Below are 17,971 nucleotides of genomic sequence, written 5' to 3' on the forward strand. Positions count from 1 at the left end.
CACCGTAAGCGCAGGGACCCAGAGCCTCAGGATGCCTCTTTGGGGGAACCTTGCTCTTCTGAGACCTCCCCAGAGATTCCCACTGAGGAGGTCCCTCAGAAGAGATTATGTAAGAGGAGACATCTGGATTCCCCTCAGGAATCCATCATGTCGGACACCGATTTGGAGGAATCGGAAGGGTCCCCAAGGTCCCCCTCTGAGGATATTTCCTTCGGGGATATCCTTAAGCAGAGATGGGACTGGCAGCCTCAAAACCCTACCGAGGATTAATCGGTGCTCCTGAAGGCTTTCAGGTCCCAAATGTCCACCTCTTGGGTGTCTCTGCCCTTCGAAGAGTTGATGGATCTTTTGTCTTGCAGGGCATGGGAGTCACCAGATTCTATGGAGCCTGTTCCTAGAAGGCAAAACAAGTACATTTCAGCACCCCATGATAAGGCTTTTTTATCTAAACCCATACTTGTTGATGTCATGGTGGTGGCGGCAGCCACTAAAAAAGAGATGTCGGAGACTTCTACGTCTGTCCATCCTCCTAATAGAGAGCCCAGGATAATGACCAGATTCGGAAAGTGCATGTTCAGTTCTACGACCTTTGAATTTCGGTCATTGAACTACCTGACCCACTTCACATGTTTACAGTGAGATCTTCTCAAGGAGCTTGGAGATACTCTCCAGGGTGCAGTAGCCGACTCTGTGGTGGACAAGGTGATGTCTCAGCTTGCTACCCTCAATTCCATCGTAAACTCTTCCGTGCACCTCCTGTCTTACGCAGCTGATGGAACGAGTAGGGCTGCGGGTACAGGAATTGCTTTGCGCAGACATTCCTGGATGCGTTTGTTCTTTTGCAAAACCTTTTAAGTCATTGTTTGTGAATGCTCCTTTCGATGGTTCCTCCTTATTTGGACCAAAAGTCAAAGAGACCCTCACCAGATTTGAGCAAGACGGTAAGACTCTATCTGCCGTTGGAGTCCGTTTTTCTACCCCTACTAGACCTTATCCCAAAGGTCAACGGAGTGGGAAAATGAGATTCCGTAAGACCCAAGGAGCCTGTCCGAACTCACAAGGTGAAAACTTCTCCAGGGGCAGAGGGGGAGGCAATGGTGGAAGACATGGTAGAGGGGGTCCACAGAACCAGGGTGACAGGGATCAGTTCCTTGGGGAAACCCTATCAGAGCTCCTGAAAGGAGGCCCAACTGTCCTGCTCTGGAAGCAGTTGGGGGACATTTGTCTTTGTACCTAGGCACCTGACTAAATATCTCCAGAAGACCGATGGGTACAAAACATTATATCCAGAGGATATTCCATCCCCTTTCACTATCACCCCAGGCCAGCAAAATGATTCTCAGACATTCCACCCAGACTACGGGATGTAGCATCCATAGAGGTGCAGAAACTATTGCAAAAAAGAGTCATCCAGCCAGTCCCAGCAGACCAGCAAAGACCCGGAACTTACTCAAGGTTCTATTTGGTACCAAAAAAGACAGGGGACTGGAGACCTTTTCTGGACCTCAGCAGACTCAACAAGTATGTGGTGAAGACGAAGTTCCGGATGATCACGCTTCAGTCCATTCTCCCATTTTTAGGGAAGGACGATTGGATATGCTTTATAGATCTCCAGGATGCATGCTACCATATCAAAATGGCCAAGCCATCCAGGGATCATCTGCACTTCCGGCTGGGAGCCAGTCACTTCCAGTTTCGGGCCCTTCCCTTTGGTCTCACTACAGCCCCCAGAGTGTTCAGCAAATGCATGACAGTGGTCATGGCTCACTTGAGACATTCAGGAATCCAGGTGTTTCCTTACTTGGGCGACTGGCTCCTTACCGCCCCCACCAGGCATCAGCTTATTCGGGCAAGGGACGCTACCATAGATCTATGTTTACAGCTGGGCATGAAGATAAATTTAGAAAAGTCTGCCTTATTGCCATCGCAGCGTACAGTCTTTGTAGGAGCAGACTTAGACACGGTCAGCATGTCCCTGAAGCTCCCTCCCAAAAGAGTGATTGTCTAACAACAAATTGTGGATCTCCTGTCAAAACGAAAAGCACCAGCATCATAGATTCTCAAACTGCTCGGCACTATGGCAGCAGCGATTATTGCAATACCCCTTGCGAGATCTCACATGCACATTCTTTAGTGGCTGCTATTCACGCAATGGACATTTCAGGAATTACCCTTGAATCATCTAGTTTTGATTACAGACTCTTGCAAGGACGACCTTCACTGGTGGCTAACATCGGATGGTGACTATGGGCTGCCCATTTGTTCTCCCCTCTCCAGTGGCAATGGTAACCATGGACGCCTCCCTGATTGTCCGACAATATGTCAGTAGTCTGGTACCTGAACAAGCAGGGAGGGATCAGATCCTACCCCCCTTTGCAGAGAGGCCATGAAGGTATGGGATTGGGCGATTGCAACCAAACGTTTTCTGGTAGCAACACACATTCCAGGGAGATCCAATGTGATAGCCGACAGACTGAGCAGAACTATTCTCTCCCCTCACAAGTGGTCTCTGAACGACAGAGTGGCAACTCAGATTTTCAGAAGATGGGGAACTCCTTGTTGCGACCTTTTCGCAACTCCCCTCAACACGAAATGCCAACAGTTCTTCTTGCTCACCCCAGTTCCGGGGGAGATTCCCAAGGACGCCCTAGTCCAAGCTTGGCCCAACGGCCTACTATACGCCTTTCCACCGGTTCCCCTTCTTCCCAAGGTGATCCAGAAGGCGATTCGCTTGGAGAGCAAAATGATTTTAGTTGCCCCATACTGGCCTCGTCAAGTCTGGTTTCCCTTTCTTCGGAAATATGCACTGGATGGTCCATGGTTCCTGGACCAAGTTCCGGATCTCTTGACCCATCAGTCGGGACAGCTTCATCAGTCCCTCCACTCGTTGAGGTTAACAGCTTGGCTCCTCCTCTTCCGACCATAGTCAGGAACCATGCTTTAGACCCGGAAGTCATACATATCTTGTCCTCGGCCCACAAGACTTCTACTAAGAAAATGTATAACAGCAAATGGAAGAGATTTGCTATTTGGGCCCAACTCCGGGGTTTAGATCCCATAACTGTCCCGGTGTCAGAGGTTCTGAAGTTTTTAGCTTCTCTGTTCAATCAAGGTTGTTCGGTCTCTACCATCAAGGTTCAATTGGCAGCTATTTCCAATTTTCATGAGAGCATAGAACTACCTTTGATGAGCAACAAGTTGTGTAAAGCCTTTATGAAAGGTGCTGGGCTGCTACGGCCCCCGATATCTCATCCCGCTCCACCGTGGGACCTTAATGTGGTGTTAGGTGCTTTGACCTCTTCCCCCTTTGAACCGGCAGCAACTTGTGACTTAAAATTTCTTTCTTGGAAGACTGCTTTATTAGTTGCAATTACATCAGCCAGGAGAGTTTCGGAACTTCAAGCCCTATGTGTCAAACCACCATACCTGGTTTTTCACAAGGATAGAGTATCCCTCAGACCGAACCCATCCTTTGTTCCTAAGGTTTGTTCTAGTTTTTGTCTGCAACAGTCATTGGAACTTCCAGTTTTCTTCCCAAAGTACTCTAACAGAGCGGAATACATCTTTCACACCTTGGATGTTCACAGACAATTGCGCTTCTATTTGGATAGGACACACCAAGCACGGAAAACAGATCAGTTGTTTGTGTCCTTTTCGGACAATAAATTGGGCAAAGCCGTCACGAAAGTCACTATTGCCAAGTGGATCAGAGACTGTATCAGTCATACTTACTTCATTTCTAATAAAGAGCTTACAACTACAGTGAAAGCTCATTCTACCAGGGCTATGGCTACTTCGGCAGCTTTTCATTCTAAGCTTGCCATTAGTGACATTTGTGCTGCGGCTACATGGTCTTCTCCTCACACCTTCATTTCTCATTACAAATTGGACGTGGCATCTCGGGGGCGAGCTTCCTTCGGTTCCACAGTTCTCAGGAGTGTTTTCCAGTGAGCCACCCAGGAATCAGGTGCTAGGGACTCTGTCCCATCAGTACAGAATGTAGCCGAGATAGGATCACATTACATCTTTTAGTTATGTACTTACCATAACTTTAGATGTATGGGATCCATCTTGCCTACATTCCTAATAACCCACCCTCCTTCCCCCTGCCTTGGAGATCAGAAGAGACCGGACGGTTCGAGTTCAGCTGTTTCATCTTGAAACACCTGGCAATATTATATCAACAGTCTATGTGTGTGTGCATGTGTGCGGACAAACAAGATCTGGGGAAGCAGTGGTGGTGCATCCTGGGATGTGGGATAGCTCAGCCAATAAGAGACTTCGTTCTATAGTATAGCGTGCCGAGACGGAGCCGAGGATCGGCTCTGAACCCATCAGTACAGAATGTAGGCGAGATGGATCCCATACATCTAAAGTTATGGTAAGTACATAACTAAAAGTTTCTTCTATTGCACGTGTCACTACTCGTTTGCAATGTATGTATGACTCTGTACCGCTGCAACTGGTACTTTTTTGAGCAGGTTTGCATGGCTGCAGTCTCAGAACCTCCCAGAGGATGTTAAAAATTAGATTTTTAAATTCTCCATCGAAAAAAAAATTAGTGTTTGGCTCCTCTGCTGCAAATGTGATCAAAAAGAGTGATAAAAAGGGCAGGCTTATCCAGGGAAGCTCTAAGATTTTCAGCTCTCTTTTTCCAAATTGTCCAAGTGATTTTTTATCTCCTCATCCAGTTTTGACAAAAAAATCTGAATAAACAGTCGATTAACAAAAAATCAGACAAATGGACATTTAAGAAGAAATGGCATGTAGGTTCCAAAAAGAAGTCTTGAATCTCCCAAAATCATGAACAGTCCAAAACGTTTCAATGACTGTTCAAGAGACCTTGTGATCCCCTCCCACCCTGGTCCCTTTTTTCTTCCAGAAAATCTGAATCTGCATTTTTCTCATTGGTACCAGATTGTTTCAGATAAATGGGTTCTGAAAATCATCCTTCAGGATTACAAATGGCAGTGGGAGGAAATTCCTCTTTTCCAGGGGGTCATTCCTCATCCTCCAGATCAGACTTTTTGTTCCCACCTGTTCTTCATTAAATGCTCTACCAAGGAGTCAGAACAGGATCCTCCTTCCCAGCTGGGGAAGGGTTTTTATTCAAGGATGTTCCTAGTGCCAAAGAAAGAAAATGCTTGTAGACCAGTTCTGGATTCTTTCCTAAACCGGTTTGTGATGGTGCCCAAATTGAAAATTATGTCACTTCACAACCTGTTATCTCTTCTTTCCTTTCAGGTTTCTTGGCAACATTAGACTTAAGATATGCTTATCATCACATCCCTATTTCATCCAGACTTCACATGATGTTCATCGTGTTACCCTGCTGCAGTCATCACACTTGGGTTATCCTGTCATCAGGCGGTCCCATAGTCGGCCGGAATTCCAAAGTCTTGGTCCGGCGTCAGTTGCTGTCGCCTCTTCCCTGACGTCAGTGCGCCAGGGGTATATATAATGCAACCAACGCCATTTTCTTCAGTCTTTCTTGCCGTGCGGTGCCCGAAGCAGAAGCAGTTCGCAAGTGCCGGTCGGCCGACTCCTGAGATTTTCGAATTCAAATTTCAGACCGAAGTCTTCTATAAAGCTAAGTACCCTGTTGGGGAAACTTTTCTTGCCTCATACCGATGTCAGAAAAAATTAACAATTGTTTTTCTTGTGGGAAGCAAATACCTCATAAGGATTTTCATTCTTATTGCATACCTTGCCTAGGCCCAGACCACAACGTCACTTCTTGTCAGTTTTGTGCTAGGTTTAATAAGCGTACTATTAAAAGACACTTTGATTTCGCACGCCACTACTTCGGTAGGAATTTTAACTACACCATGCCATTGGAGCAACCGACTACCGGCGTGCACAAAAAACGCAGGGATAAGGACAGACAGCCCAGGCCTAAACCAGATTCCGAGGCCTCGGCAGATCCAGTCTCCAGTTCTCCGGTCCTCAGTGAGGCTCCGACACAGCCCCTGACTACCGCAGATCTGGAACCTGAGACTGCTATGGAAATTTTGACGGAATGTACCAGGCCTACGCAGCCTTTTACTTCAGGCCCTTCCGATGACTTTGCTACAAAAGACGTTGGTGCTACAGAAACGCCATCGGTTTCTGAAGGCGTTTTCAGACCGACGACTCTCACCATTAAAACGTTTTCTAAGTTGAAGACTCCTTCTAAATCTAAAAGGACTGCACTTCAGTCTCCTGTTCAAGGCCCCATGCCTAAGAAACAGATGCTCAAAATGGCTGAAGATTTTATTTCTTTAATCAGGGGTTCCCAGCCCCCTCCTGACAAAAGGCCTAGACAAGAGGAAGATTTTGCATCCTCTGAGCAAATGTCAATTTCTTCAGACTCCTCTGAGGACCAAGACTACTCCTTCTCTCCTTATGAAGATTCTGATGCTGAGGACTCTATTCCCTCAGCTTCTCCTCCTGAAGACTACTCCTTTGGGAAAACTTTACACACTATGAGGGAACATTTTCACTGGGAAGGTCAGGACTACTCTGATTCTAAGAAAAGGCTCAGAGAGTTTCTTTTACTCCCCCAACACAGACAACTTGCCATCCCTCCAGTTTTGGACATCGTGGATGATGTCTATTTAGAATCCAGTTTCAACCCAGACTCTCTACCTCCTGCTCCGGCTAAGCCTGACAGATACTACAGAGTGCCTGATTCCCACAAATTTCTTTACAAAGCCCTGTAGCTGACCCTGTAGCTGACCCAAAGACTATCTCCCAGGGTCCCAAGGTGGCTAAGGCTTCTATGGCTAAAAACTCAGTACCTACTGAGAGGGATTCCAGAGCACTAGACAGGTGGGGGAAAAAGGTTTACACCTCAGCCACACAAGCTATGAGGGCACTGAATTGTCAATTTCACATGCTTAAGTATCAGCAATTTCTAATCTCTCAGTTAAAGCAAAGAATAACCACTCTCCCTCAACAATCTGAATTGAAAGAGGTGCAGGATCTGTTGCACGCCACTGAGCAGGTGGGCAAACATACCTTACAATGTGGGTTTGATTCTTTGGAGGCCTCCTGCAGAGCAGCTGTCACTGGGTCTGTTATATGTAGGCATGCTTGGTTAAAGGAACAAACTCTGCTTGATCATGTTAAAGCAAAACTACTAGATGCTCCCTTACAGCAGGATGTTCTTTTTGGAGTTAAAGCGGAAGAAGTTTTAAAGAAAATGGAAGATAAGGCAAAATCTATGCAGACAGTCAAAGATTTCCTACAAGTACAACCCCCTCGCTTCAGCAGAAACTGGCCAACAAAAAATTGGTCCTTTCCAGCCACTGACAGACCACAGAGGGGTAAATACAGACACCCAAGGGGCAGAGGACAACCACAAGCCCAGTATAAACCTCGCCAATGGGGCACTACCACACAGAAGGGAGGAGAAGACAGGTCTCAATCCACCATAAGGCAAACTCAATGACTTGCACCTCATCTGACCAAACAATACTCTCTTAGCAGCCCCCTTGGGGGGAAAACTCGCACTTTTTGCCGAAAACTGGCACATTGTCACAAAGGACAAATGGGTCCTAGACATAATTTTGCGAGGATACAGATTCCACTTTCACACTTTGCCAATGAAAAGAGGAATGCCAAACCTGCCACAAAATCAATGGGCAGAGGCACAGAAGCAAATTACAACTCTCATGGACATGAGAGCCATTCAACTGGTACCTACTCGAGAGCAAGGCCAAGGATTTTACTCAAGACTCTTTCTAGTGCCCAGAAAGGACAATGCCTGGAGACCAATTCTGGACCTTTCAATTCTAAACACTTACTTACAAGTACCCAAATTCAAAATGCTAACACTACAGCAGCTACTTCCCATGTTGGGCAAGGAAGCATGGCTAGTAACGTTGGACCTCAAGGAGGCATACCTGCATGTCCCTATCAGACAAAGTTGCAGAAGATACCGCCGTTTCATTGCAGGTTCAACCCATTACCAATTCTCTGCACTGCCCTTTGGCTTATCTACTGTGCCCAGAGTTTTCACAAAATGCCTGGCACCAGTAATTGCATACTGCAGACAAAGAGGAATTCAAATATATCCATACCTGGACGACTGCCTCATCCAAGCAGAAAGCAAAGACATTCTCTTACATCATCTGGCCTTTGTAAAACATCTACTAAACTGCCTGGGGTACACAGTAAATGAAAAGAAATCAAAACTTGTACCCTCACAAAAAATGACATTCCTGGGTGCCAGCTTGAATACAACGGCCCAGAAGGCTTATCTTATGCCAGACAAGCAACTACAACTGACTCAATATTTCAAGACAATAGCAACAAAGACCCAATTAACTGCAAGAAAAATTCTGCAGGCTTTGGGCTTCATGGCATCTTGCATACTAATAATACCATTTGCAAAGCTGCATATGAGGAAATTACAATGGTACCTAAAAAGCGTATGGTCTCAACACAGCCACAGCTTGGACACAATGATATCTCTCATTCCCTGCCTACAACAGGAATTTCTATGGTGGTCACAGGCATGTCACCTCAACAAGGGTCAGTCTTTCACCTTGTCCCCAGCCAGGCAAACAATCACAACAGATGCTTCGGACTACGCCTGGGGGGCACACATGGCAGGACAATGCATTCAAGGCCTATGGACTGCAGATCAAAGAAATCTGCACATAAATCAAAAAGAGATGCTAGCTGTACAGAAAGCTCTGACAGCCTTCAAGGATCTATTACATCCAGGGCAACTTGCAATAAAGACGGACAACACCACAGTAATGTGGTACATAAACAAACAAGGGGGTACACATTCCTACCCTCTATGCAGGCAAACAATGATCTTATGGAACACAGCTTTGGCCTACCAAGTCCAGTTACAAGCTCAATTCCTGCCAGGACAGAAGAACACATTGGCAGACGACCTCAGCAGAAACATCAAAGATCCCCACAAGTGGAAACTAGATCCACAAATATTTACAATGATAACTCAAAAATGGGGCCTTCCAGACATAGACCTGATTGCCAGTCCTCAAAACTATCAACTGACAAAATTTTGTACAAGGACATTTCACCATCAAGCTTGGAAAGTGGACGCTCTCTCTTTCAGTTGGAAAAACCTGACAGTATATGCCTTCCCTCCATTGCCTCTCCTCACAGAGGTTCTTTTGAAAGTCAAAAAGGAGAGACCACAACTGATTCTCATAGCCCCAGACTGGCCACGCCAGCACTGGTATCCGCTATTGAAAAATATGGCCCACAGCCCACCATGGATACTGCCTCAAATACCCCATTTGCTCACACAACAAAACAATCAGATTCTTCACAGCCAGCTCAAAACTTTAAATCTGGCTGCATGGCAAATCAACTAAACATCCAACCAGCTCCTCTTTCACAAGCAGTTCTGGATGTTATTCTGGAAGCCAGGAGGCCAAGCACCAGGAAGGCTTATTCGGACAAATGGAAAAGGTTTTGTGCCTGGAACCAAGCTAAAGGCCAAGACACAATTCAGCCTCACATGCCTCACATTCTGCAGTATTTAGCTGAGATGTTGCACAAAGGACTTTCCTTTTCCTCAATTAAAATCCATGCTTCAGCTATTAGGTTCATAGGTTCATACTAGGCTATCTGCCCAAAGGCATTTATAAGCCTAGCCCATAGTTATGTGGCTTTCGCCACCCCTTTAGTTTGAATAAAAACTATGCCTATCATTTTTCTGTGCCTCTGTCAAGCAGTGACACTGAAGTAATCCCTGGGGTATATCTGAGATCTCCCATACATTGGTCAAGATTCCTCTTGAACAAGGCCAGCGAGGTGCTCTGCCTCACATGTACCGGGATTTTGTTCCACAGCATAGGGAGTCTCTGGGTGATGAATCTGTCCCTCCAGCACGTTCTATTTATAAGCGTGTCAAGGTTTAAGTCTCCCGCCCTTGTGGTTCTGAGGGATCTAGATTTTTTGAGGTGAAGCATATTAATCAAATCTGGGTTTGACATGGCCTTATATGTCAGGCACAGGTCACCTCTGAGCAAGCGGTATGAGACTGAATAGAGCTGGAGTTCTTTCAGTCGGGCAGCATAAGACATATTTTTGAGACCCTTTATCCTTTTGGTGAGGAACTTTTGGGGCCTTTCAAGCTGCAGCAGGTGTCTGGTCAGATACATTCCGAACGGGGCATTGTACTCAATCATAGGTCTAATGAGTGATGAGTACAGGGGGACGATGACCTCCCTTGATCTAGATGTGAATCCCTTCATGATCAGGTGGGCGATATAGAAGGTTTTCCTAACTACTTTAGCAACATGAGTGTCAAACGAAAGGCTACTGTCAACTTGGGTCCCCAGATCCCTGATGACTTTTTCTGTGCTCAGTGGATTGCCACCTATATGGTAGCTAGGGGTAACCTTGTTTTTCCCGAAAGGTATGACTATGCATTTTTTGGCGTTTAACTTCAGGCCATGGCTCTGGCACCAGTTATCCGTTTCTGTGAGGCCCTTTGTCAGCCATAACCCTCCTGTGTTTGCTTGTACTTCAGAAAAGTAGATGCCGAACAAGAGTGGACCCAGGACTGAGCCCTGTGGGACACCACTTGTGACAGGCTTTGAGTCTGACATGGCTCCAGCAACTCTGACCCTGTGGGTTCTGTCACTTAGCCAGTTTGCAACCCATCTTGTGATGTATGGGTTTACATTCAAGCTGATGAGTTTTTCGATGATACCTGAGTGGGGTATTGTGTCGAAGGCCTTTGCCAGGTCGAGGTAGGCTGTATGGACTGCCTTTCCCTCATCAATGGCCTTGGTGACCGTCTCGAAAAAGTCAACCAAGTTTAAGAGGCAGGATCTGCCTTTGACAAAGCCAAACTGGGTTGGATCCAAAGTCTGCAAGTTCCCTATGTCTTTATTTATGAGTTCCATTATGATCCTCTCCATGGCTTTGCAGATAAGGCTTGTCAAGCTAATGGGCGGTAATTTCCAGGGTCTGTGGAGGCACCGCCCTTATGAAGTGGGACCACAGTCGCCGTCGCCACTCCTTGAGTGTATCCTGAGGTGAGGCTAAGATTAAACAGCTGTCCTAACTGTGGGTTTAATTCCTCGTTGAGTTCATGAAGCACACAGCCGGGGACACCATCCGGTCCCATGGATGCTGTGTTTTTGCCTTAGTGAGGGCAGTTCTCCCGTGGGGGCTGGAGATGTTTGGGGGGCTACAATCCTCTGGAATAGATATCTCTCCTTTTGGGGGGGAGGCGGGGGAGAAGTTTGCACTGAACCTGTCAGCCAGTATGTTAGCAATGTGTGTAGGTTCAGTAATTTTCACATCATTTTGAACTAATTCTGAGCATATCTGGGAGTTTCCTCCTAGGTTTCTAACATAGCTAAAGAAGGCCTTATGATTGTCTTTAGAGTCCTTGGCGATTTTTCTCTCAAAATTTGCCTTGGATGATTTTATGAGAGCTCTTAGTTTTTTACTTATAATGATCAAAGGTGTCTTACCTTTCAAGGAGTTTGCTCTATCTTGTAGTAGCTTCCTCCTTTTGTTGTAGAGCTTGTTTATGGCTGGGGTCCACCAGACTGGACGCTTGCCTTTGGTACAGAGAGTCTTAGTTTTGTTTGGGATTGCCTGATCCATGCAGTCCTGTAGGTGCTGGTAGAAGGCATTTGTAAGTGATTCAGCGGTTTGAGTAATGTTTACCACTGGCTCAGGGGCCTTAAAGGAGACCACACTAGTTTTAGAAGTGTGAAATCGGCTTTTGAGAAGTTTTTCACTGTGGTCTTTTTTGTTTCAGGTGCGGGCGGGATGGGGACCTCCAGCGAGATTAGTTTATGATCTGATCTCACCAGTGAGGGGTATACTTCGGTGTTGAACATTTTGATCCCATGTTCGTGATGATGAGATCAAGTATGTTTTCTCCTCTTGTGGGGATGGTGACTAGTTGTTCCATGGCGTTTGAGTTTATGAACTCCAGGAATCTTTAGGTTAGAGTGTTCGGGCTTGAGTAGTGTTCCCAGTCTATATTAGGGTAGTTGAAGTCACCTAGTATGATGGTGTTTGGAGATACATTTATCCCTCAATGTTTTCAGGAAGGCCATGTGAGGTTCCTGAGTTTGAGAGGGTGGCCTGTAACATGCTACAAATTGCAGAGCAGTCTTGCCTATGGTTAATTGCACCTGGATGGTCTCCGATGCATCGTGCGTTGCCACCAACCTTGATGTGTGGGTGTCCTTTATGAATATGGACACCCCCCCCCTCCTTTCTTGGTGTTGTCCGGATTTTGGGGCCGGAACGCATGATATGAGGTGAAACCTGTTAGTGCTGGGTTGCTCTCAGGAGCCTTGAACCAGGTTTCTGTCACAGCACAGACATCGATGTTCTCCATATTGAGAAGGGCCTCGAGTGCGTGCATCTTGAGAGTGAGACTTCTGGCATTGAGCAGCATTACCCTTAGTTTTTTTCCTTTTTGGTGTTCTAGGGTGGTAGGTTTAGAATTTGAGCCTTGCCTAAAAAAGGCACTATGGGGGTGGCAAGAGCCTTTGCCAATATCCGGAAGCCCAGGGGTGACAGGTGCAAGCCGTCCCTTGTGAAGCAGCGTGGCTTGTCCAGCATGTCATCCCAGGCAGACAGACATTGGATCCCCTTTGAATGACACCAGAATTTAAGCCAATTATTTCAGCTCATTACAACACGGATCCACCTTTATTTTCACAACCTCTTCTAAGGCAGTTCCTCAGAGGGGCAAAAAACATTAGACCACCCAGGAGAGCTCCTACACCAACACGGGACCGCAACTTTGTTCTGGAAAAACTAACGCTACCTCCCTTTGAACCAGCTTTCTCTGCAGATCTTCAGTTCCTATCATGGAAGACTGCCCTGCTCCTAGCAATAACTTCAGCTAGAAGAGTCTCAGAGCTACAGGCACTAATGGCAGTGGAACCTTTCCTCATTTTTCATCAAGACAGAGTTTCTCTACAAACTAATCCTTCCTTTATGCCTAAGGTGGTTTCCAGTGTAGCTTTAAATCAAACCATCCACTTACCCACCTTCTTCCCCAATCCACAGAACAAAGGTGAGAGACTCCTGTGTTCCTTGGACATTCACAGGAAGCTTCGTTACTACTTGGACAAAACTAAGACTTTCAGAAAATCTGACCAGCTCTTTGTATCCTATGCTACAGCTTCTCAAGGGAAGGCTATATCAAAACAAACCATTTCTAAATGGATAGGTCATTGCATACGTTTCTGCTATACCCATCATGGGAAACCAGTTCCTGCTACCATTAGATCCCACTCTACCAGGGCAACAGCTACCTCTACAGCTTTTCTCAGGGGGGTTCCAACCAAGGAAATTTTAGAAGCTGCAACTTGGAGTTCAGTACACACCTTTACCAAACACTATCACTTACCTCTTTACTCTAAGTCCAGGGCGGGCTTCACCACTGCAGTTCTGCAGGGCCTTATTGCCTTCACTAACCCTCTATGATTCCTCCCCCCTACCTTAGTTTTGGGATTCAACCCAAGTGTGATGACTGCAGCAGGGTAACACGATGAACATAGTACAGTTTTGTACCTACCATAAATGTAGATGTTCGAGTGTTCACCCTGCTTCAGTCCAGGTTACCCTCCCTCCATCCCCTCTGTTCTACTGGCTAAATCTCTTCTATGCCTTAGGATTTTGTGTTTGTGCAGTGGTTACTCCATTTGGTACTAATTCTGACCACCTTTTTGGGGGCACCTGACATCTGGGGCAAGAAAAACTGAAGAAAATGGCATCAGTTGCATTATATATACCCCTGGCGCACTGACGTCAGGGAAGAGGCGACAGCAACCACGCCGGACTAAGACTTTGGAATTCCGGCCGACTGCGGGACTGCCTGACGACAGGATAACCCAAGTGTGATGACTGCAGCAGGGTGAACACTCGAACATCTACATTTATGGTAGGTACAAAACTGTACTTTTCATAAGGTTTTATGTGTCTGGAACACATTATCAGTCCTCTACCTTACACTTTGGAGCATCCACTGCACCAAGATCATTCACAAAGTATGTAGCTCCAGTTGTAACTCATTGCAGGCCACGGGGTTTCCACATTTTCTGTATTTAAATGACTTGCATGTCTTTGCAGAGTCTTTTTCAAAGTGTCACGAATTTCTCTCTCTCTCAGGTAAGAGATCTCCTACACAAGCTGGGATTCCAAGAGAACATTCAAAAGTCTTATTGACTCCTTTACACAGGATTGTGTTCCTGGGATGTCAATTAGGCACTTCAGTACAAAAAACTTTCTCTGACAGGAAATAAATATATCTTTATTTAGATCTATTTCTAAGGTTTTCCAGTCGGACTTTGCTCACTGTGAGGGAATACCTCAAGAGTCTGGGTCTTATGGCATCTGCATTTCTAATGATACCCCTGGCAACAATCCACATGAGAAATATGTAGTGGTACCTGAAATCCATTTTGACCCAGCAGATGCACCCTTTATCGTTTGAAATCCCAATGCTGGGGTTTGTCAGAAGAGAAATCTTTTCGTGGAGAACACAGTTCTCCTTATATCCAGGAGTCCCCTACCCCCTCCCTACTCCAAAACTGTCAATCACTACAGATGCTTCAAACTTTTCATAGGGAGCAGTTTCAGGAGGGATCAAAGTGCAAGGGGTGTGGGACACCAAGAGGAGATGCTTGCCCTGGTCAAGGCACTCAACGCTCTGAACCATCTTTGGTCCCCAGGACCTCTTCAAGTGTTTGCAGACAATGCCACAGTCATGTGGAATCAACAAGTAAAGGGGAACCAAGGATGTACCTTCTTTGCAGACTAGCCATATTAGCTTGGGATGTAGCTTCACAGTACAATTGCACTCTACAGGCATCCTACATTCTCTCAGAGCAAACTTGTGTAGCATGAGCAGGGCCAGGGCAGACCCTCACAAATGGAAACTAGATCAGGGGTCTTTCAAGATTTGATCCATCTGTGAGGAGTTCCTCAAGTAGATCTCTTTGCTTCCTGTCTGAGCAATCAACTGGCAAGATTTTATTCCAGGACTCCATGCAACAAGGCCTCGAAGACATAAGGATTTTTGTTTCCTTGTACAGGAATGTTTCCTTATGTTTTGCCACCCTTTCCAGTAATATACAGTCTACTTTTGAACATTCAGAGGGAATCACCAAAGATCATTGTGATGACTCCATTCTGTTCAAGACAAAAGTGGTTCTGCCTTCTTTTTGAAATTGCCGGGGGCAAGCACACAAGCTTCCTCACAGTCTGGATCTACTCACTCAAGAACAGGGGGTGTTGACATACCCCAACGTCAGTCATCTTCAACTGACTGCCTGGATGATAGGGTCTTAATTCCTTTTAGGCACCTGTTTACTGAGGATGTGCAGCAAGTCCAGTGGAGGCAAGAAAGCCTGCAAATAGAGAATAATATTTTAGCAAATGGAAAAGGTTTTCTATTGGTGTCAGCAGCATAACTAATCACCCATTCAGGGAAAGGTGTTCTGTGGTTTTACAATATTTGTGTGAGTTACTATCCTATGGTCTAGCTTAACCCACTATCCAGGTTCATTTATCAGCCATTTCAGCATGTCTGCCCATGAATCCTCCTCTTTCAGTGCAGTCTTGTGTCAAAATATTCTTATGCATAAGAGGCCTTCAGCAAAATTGGTGGTCCCTCCTTGGGATCTTACTTTTTTCTTAGAGAAGCTAACACTTGCTCAGTTTGAACCAGGAAATCTGGATGACTTGAGGTTCTTAACGTGGAAGACAGTTTTACTGATTGCTCTGATCTCTGCAAGAAGGGTATCTGAGTTGCAAGCTCTTATGGTGAGTTATCCCCACCTCATTTTCCATAGGAGCAGGGTTTCTTTGAGAACTATTAACAGAAACACAAGGCTAAGCAAAGCACCAAAAAGCACAACACCAGGGTGAAAAATTCTCAAGTAAAATTTATCCTGGTACCTCGGCTTTTCGCTTTCAAGGAATCTTTGAGAACTAATCCTTCTTTTAAGCCTAAAGTGGTATCCAAATCTGCACATTTTCTTTCTTGAACCTAAAAATGAGCGAGAAAGGATACTCCATACCTTGGATCTCCACAGACATCCAATGTCTATCTTGATCAAACTAAATTTTTCAGATCTTTTGATCAATTGCTCGTTTATTGTGAAGGTAAGAAGAAGAAGAAGAAGGGACAACCTATGTCAGAACAGACTATTTGCAAATGGTTATCTAAGGATATTACCTTATGTTATACTCTTCATAACAAAACTGCTCCAGGCAGGGTCAAGGCCCACTCTACATTTCCTCTCAGCTTGGCTTCATCTGTGGCCTTTTGGAACGGGTTGGATTCTAGAGGTATTCTAGAAGCTGCTCCTTGGTTCTCTGTACATATTTTTACAAAGTGCTATAAGCTTGATTCCTTTTCTAGGTCAAGATCGAACTTTGCTAGGACCATTTTTATGGACTCTTCTCCTTCCACCTCCCAAATCTAGTTAGCTAAGGTAATCTACCCATATAGCTAAGGCTACTGTAGCAGTGATCAATATGATGAACATTATAGTACAGTTATGTAACTGAAACTTACCATAACAGTAGATATTTGAATGACAGTTGTTGTAGTAGCTGCTCCCTCCCTCCATCCCCATTGTTTTTTTTGTGTGGGTTTTATGCCCGGGTGAAGAGATTTATTTTTTGTTCCTAACTTTGTCCTTTAAGGTCTCAGCCTCCTTCTCTCTCTGCTGGCAGAAAAGCTATGAAGGGCTTCATGCCCAAATTTATCTTTTCGTCAGCTCAGCTCAAACTGCATGTCAGTTTGGGGGTGTGGTAGGTGCCCTAAAGCTTTGGAAGCTTGCCGGCTGTTATATCCTTGGCAGTATATAACCCATATAGCTAAGGCTACTGCAGCAGTAATTTATTCAAACAACTTCTGCTATGCTACATTTTAGTTGCACAACTGCACTTTTTCAGTTTTGCTCCCCCGTCTCACTCACATTTGACTGTTAGAGGAGCTAGAAGTTTGTGTGTGTCTTCTACTGGAGTATCATTCCATTTTCCTGTTTTCTTTTATTTTTTTCTGCTAATATTTCCCTCTTCAGTTTTATTCATTTGGGAATTCCTGAGTAGGTTGCAATAAGTCCTCTAACTACTTCGTCCACTTGCTAGTACTAGTCAATAAGTAGTAGTTGTTACTCATTTTCTATACAATTTTGACCCTGTTGAGCAGATCTTCTACCTTGCTTGGATAATTCTTTGGAGAAGTCACCCAATGTCTTTATTTTCAAGTTTATACCTCTGTATTTACTGCTAGGATTCAACTGACATTATTTTATCTGGTATGAATGCATATGTCTAGGGCCTTTCTTTTCTGTTGATAATTTCCCCACTCCGTGAATTTTCTGTTCCATTCTAAAACTTGTTTGTAATTTGTAGTATGCTGTTCTTTTTTCAAAGAACTATGTAAGCCTTTGTCTTTTACAGTATCTCAGATTTCAGTAGCCGTGATGTTTCAACATTTGTACCTATTTTTCAAGTCATCGAACTTATTTCAGTATTTACTCTCGAAGAAACTGTATTTCTTTTATTTAGTTTCCAATGTACACATGTTGATTGCTTTATAAATACAATTGACACTTGTTTTTACATCAGTTATATGTTTATGTATTGTTGCAGTTTTTAATAGATTCATAGATCATTACTAGGCTAATGACCTGAGTGACCTTTCTAAGCTTTGTCAAGTTTTCCCAAAAAATAATGATATCCTGTATCCAAATAGAACTTTGAGGGCCAGGCATTTATAAGCTACCTCTGTCTATAAGGGACATGGGTGCCAGGCCCAGTGTAAATTTCCTAGTCTTCATCCACTGGTCTAGGTTGCACTTAAACTGGGTGATAGATAAACTCAGCTTCTCATGGGAGGACAGTCTCTGGGATACAAATCTGTCTTTCCAGCATGTTCTGTTTGTCACAGATAAAATTTGGGTCCCTAAACCTTGTATTTCTGGTACTCTTTGACTTGCAA

At 44.9% G+C, this 17,971-nt stretch overlaps 1 protein-coding gene across 2 annotated transcripts in view; it reads left to right on the forward strand.

Annotated features, from left to right (window-relative positions):
• FBXW4 (F-box and WD repeat domain containing 4) overlaps positions 1-17,971 on the forward strand; it is a 2,126,835-nt gene that overhangs the window by 231,650 nt on the left and 1,877,214 nt on the right. The window lies entirely within an intron of this gene.

This window comes from Protopterus annectens, chromosome 14.part0 (genome assembly GCF_019279795.1).
Source record: "Protopterus annectens isolate FY-2018-M chromosome 14.part0, PAN1.0, whole genome shotgun sequence".
NCBI lineage: Eukaryota > Metazoa > Chordata > Ceratodontiformes > Protopteridae > Protopterus > Protopterus annectens.